Genomic DNA, 4,796 nt, shown 5'->3' on the forward strand with positions numbered 1-4,796 from the left:
TAAACAGTGGGCAGCAATTTTTCTTCTTTTTCATAGTGCCTGATAGGTATGTTATAATGTGCAGCAAGGCGTGAAGCGTAAATACCTCCAAAGATGGGGCCCTTTGTACGGTTCAAACTTAACCGTTTAGCAATAATACCGCCCATACTAACAGTGTTATCGCAGAATAAACCATGGAACAAAATGGTAATATTAGGAACACTAAGGTTTCCACAGTTTCCGCGACCAATTAAGCAACGACTAGCAAATATGGCAAAGTAGCGTAAAACAGGAAAATGTATGCTAGTGATTCTTGTATCGGAAACCTTTCTGGTTTCCCGCACAGTGATAGTGTCAATAAACCCATCCACATCTTTACGATGTGGTTCATCTAAACTACCCTCAAAAGGTATTTTTGCAAATCTTGCAAAATTCATCCAGTGGCATCTTCTTAACCACATCATATAAATGAAACTCTACTGAAGGAGGTGATTCCTTAGGATAATAGTAGAAGTTTTGCACAAAAGTATTGGTGAGTAAGAGATACTATTTGCGTTGGTCGCGGAGGAAGTCGGTGAGGCCTGCATTCTCAGCCAATTCATAAAAATCATCATAAATCCCGGCTTCTCTCAAGAAATCATCGGAAGGCCATTCCACTACAACAAAATAGGCATGTAGGGACGTTTTCGTGTTGACGCTTTTATGTATGTCTCATTATTCAAAATTACTTTGTGCATAGGGACGATTTATGAGGCGCAAAGGACATCGTCCCTTGATTCCAATAAAAAAAGATCCCGGTGGTTCAGAATATCTTGCTCCGCCACCATCACCATAATCCCCCATCGTGCGAGATGTCCCAAGAAAGTAGTAACTACCATGTAAAAAGGGTGCGATCTCTAGCCTAAACCTAGCACCGCCATGCCACACCGCCGCCTCTGCCAAGATCCTGCTCCTCCTCACCTCAGACTCGCTGTAGCAGGTCCACCCCCCTCGTCCGTCGGCATCCAACAGTAGGCCCGGGGACGCTGGCCTCCAGGCGGCGGCCTAGCCCCACTCCGGCCGCCTCGACCTGCAGCTCCGGCACACGGTGCACTCCGGCTGAAAGGGAAGATGATGGGTGGCGGAGTGGGCAACAGATCCGAAATGGACATCGCACCTTCTCCTACTGAGATCGTAGTGACATACGACCCGACAGGAAACAATGGTAGAAGATGCACAAGATCGACGAGGAGGACAAAAGGTATTGATCAGTTAGGCGCTCTTTTATTTGTATGTTTGCTGTCCTTCTCGTTCATACTAAGATTGAGATCCACCTTTTTGTATGTTGCTGTTTTATTGGTCGCCCACTGCATCAATGTTATTAGAGACAGGGGGGATATATGCCCCTGTGACGACTCCCACCCGGCCCTCCATTTGCTCGCCGGCATCCTCTGTCTCTAAGAACCCGACGTCTTGCGACCAAAAAATCCTCCAAGTGTCCTCCGCCATGTGAAGCTCGTTTCCATCAGGTAGGCTGACCTCGTGCTTGCCACTGTCGACCAGCAGCAAGGCGGCAAGTTCATTTATATGTGAGTCGATCTACTTTTTTATTTTAGTTTTTCTATCAATTCGTTCCAAGTAAGAATTGGAGCCGCTCCCATGATGCGTACTTAAGTGTGGAGGAGAATCTTGACATTGTAATTTAGATTATCCTATTAAGATAGGACAACGCTGCTTTGCCGGGTTTTTTTTTTCTGAACTCTCATCTGTTTACTGATTAAACATTTAGACTACTACAATTTAAAGTAGATCTTACACATAGCTTTCTTCGTTGTTTGCTCCCAAATTATTGGCACTCATGTATGCAGGTTCTTGATAAAAAGCCTCTGAGAATATCCTGATAGAATAAGATGGTCAGTGTTCTTAACACATTTTTCTTTTTCATGCAGTTAATAATGCTCGTGTATCAACTATCAAATCACCTTCACCTTCCTCCCCTCCCATAACTAAAATTAAGAGCTTTGCACCCACGTTCTAACATTTCTTAGAATTAACATGGCTTCTACTCTAAACGGAGAGATCAACTCATACATGCAGTTTCTCACCTGCAGAAACTTTTCTCATGTTGTCTGATAAAGAGCACCGTGGATGGATATATTATCATGTTTGGTAAGATTTAATCATATGTGTTGCACTATGTCTAGAGCAGCTAAATGGTATAATGCTCGCTTAAATACGTATATATTGTGTTAGACTGGAGATAATTAATATGAACTATCATGAGAATTCAGTATTTTTTATGGTAACACGCCCCCTTAATAAGTAGAGCTAGTATTAAGGCTTAGAGATTATCAGTGTCAACAACCATTAGAATTCAGTCCATGTATGTTAAGCTGTTGTTATTTCTTTACATATATATGCTTCGTATGGTAATACTTACTTAGTTAATTGTTATTTTTCTAACAAATACACTTCAAGCATTCTCACCTTGGCCAATCTATCGATGACATAATCATTTTTCTTCTTAATACAGTATGTATCTATATTTCATATGGGCACATGAAATCTACACGGCTAGATTGAACTTCTGAAGTGCATGTTTACTCATGTGGTATATGTAATACCGTTCTTCTCTATTCTTATGGCTGTATGTTCAGCAAACGAAAACTTACTGATAGAAGTTCCAGTAAATTTATGTATATCTCATTGGGCTTTCTTGGCAGAAAAACTTCTATGTGCGGATTTTGAAGGCAGTTGCCACAAGGATGAACTAGAGAAGCAGAGAAAGCAAGGAGCCATTGTTCCATTATCAGCATGTAGAAACTAAAAATCATATAGATATGTTTCACCTACTTTGTGACATGTAATTGTTCATAGGTGATGTGTACAATTAAGTTTGTAAGCTACTACTACTCTTAGTAATACGATGTTATTATTTTGTGCCATGCCATACAATTTTTGAATATTTTCTGATATGTAAATGAGAATCCAATTATTTCATAGGAGCAAGTAATTCTATTAAGCCCAATTGATTAAAAAAATTACACAATAGAAAGAGGATATATGCAGTTGCATCTAGCATGAAATTATCAAAGCATCCCTAGGGGCATAAAGATTCTCTCAAAACACCTCGTATCCATGTTGACGCGCTTTTTTAGGACGCTCTTAAAACGTGTCATATCCATGTTGACACGCTTTGTAAGGACGCTCTTAAACGTCTCATTTCCGTGTAGACATGCTTCCTCCGCGGCTCAATGGTCTTTGAGACGGTGCGAGGAGACCCTCCTAGGACGCTTTAATGAGCGACTCTAAAATCAGCTAGAGATGATCTAGTGCGTCTTTAACACCTACATTTAGCGTCTCTACATTGCATTTTTGTTGTAGTGTTCACACGGCCTAACCTCCGCGGTGCGAGGCAGATTATATTTGGGCCTCTGTGCTTCTTCACTTTGCTTTTCCTTCGAGCTTCGGCTCGATGAGCCCCTCAAAAATCTCTTCATCATTTTCTGAAAATTTCTGAAATTTTTAGTAACTTCAAATAAAAGTGAACCAAGCTCAACAAAATTGATAGCAACTACTCCTACAAGTGCCTAGAGCCTATATCAAGCATTAGAACTACTTGGAACCATATAAATTTGACATGCAAGCTCAAGAACATGGTCACCAAGGCAACACAAATTTGCAATGAATAAGGCACTAGAACAAAAACTAATTGGACCAATGAGGAGTCACATACCAAGGAACAATCACCCAAAGCAGTTTTGTGAGAGGTGCTTTGAGCAAGGAGATCGAAAATCGCAGCAAAATGAGCTAGAACTCGTGCTTGAGCTGGATGGTGATTTTTTTGGGAGGAAGAAGAAGTGTATGGGTGCAGGAATAAGTGGATGGGAGCCACCATGGGCCCACGAGGCAGGGGGCGCGCCTTGTAGGGGTGGGCGCTCCTTGGACCCTCGTGGCCAGGTGCTTGCTCCCCCTGCTGTGTTCTCAGTGCCAGATATTCTCAAATATTCCAGAAAAATCATATTCCATTTTCAGGGCATTTGGAGAACTTTTATTTTTGGGGTATTTTTATATTGCACGGATAAATCAGAAAACAGACAGAAAAATACTATTTTTACTTTATTTCAACTAAATAACAGAAAGTAGAGAGAGGGTATAGAAGGTTGTGCTTTCTAGTTTCATCCATCTCATGCTCATCAAAAGGAATCCACTAACAAGGTTGATCAAGTCTTGTTAACTAACTCATTCCGAATAACATGGAACCGGAGAAATTTCGAATGACACTATGTTACCTCAACGGGGATATGCACATCCCCAATAATAAGAATATCATATTTCTTCTTGACAGTAGGAAGAGGAAATTCAAAACCTCCAAAAATAATCGATGGAATTTTTCCAATAGAATTGATACTATGGACCTGAGGTTGTTTCCTCGGAAAGTGTACCATATGCTCATTATCATTAACATGAAAAGTGACATTGCCTTTGTTGCAATCAATAACAGCCCCTGCAGTATTCAAAAAAGGTCTTCCAAGAATAATAGACATAGTATCGTCCTCAGGAATATCAAGGATAACAAAGTCCGTTAAAATAGTAACGTTTGCAACCACAACAGGCACGTCCTCACAAATACTGACAGGTATAGCAGTTGATTTATCAGCCATTTGCAAAGATATTTCAGTAGGTGTCAACTTATTCAAGTCAAGTCTACGATATAAAGAGAGAGGCATAACACTAACACCGGCTCCAAGATCGCATAAAGCAATTTTAACATAGTTTCTTTTAATAGAGCATGGTATAGCTGGTACTCCTGGATCTCCTAGTTTCTTAGGTATTCC

At 40.7% G+C, this 4,796-nt stretch overlaps 1 long non-coding RNA gene across 1 annotated transcript; it reads left to right on the forward strand.

The window, feature by feature from the left end:
* The first annotated feature begins 809 nt into the window (after positions 1-809).
* LOC123124119 (uncharacterized) lies at positions 810-2,862 on the forward strand. The gene is made up of 3 exons (XR_006460981.1): positions 810-1,219; positions 1,344-2,127; positions 2,682-2,862. It is a non-coding gene; the product is annotated as an uncharacterized lncRNA (long non-coding RNA).
* The last annotated feature ends 1,934 nt before the right edge of the window (positions 2,863-4,796 follow it).

This window comes from Triticum aestivum, chromosome 5D, assembly GCF_018294505.1.
Source record: "Triticum aestivum cultivar Chinese Spring chromosome 5D, IWGSC CS RefSeq v2.1, whole genome shotgun sequence".
Lineage (NCBI taxonomy): Eukaryota > Viridiplantae > Streptophyta > Magnoliopsida > Poales > Poaceae > Triticum > Triticum aestivum.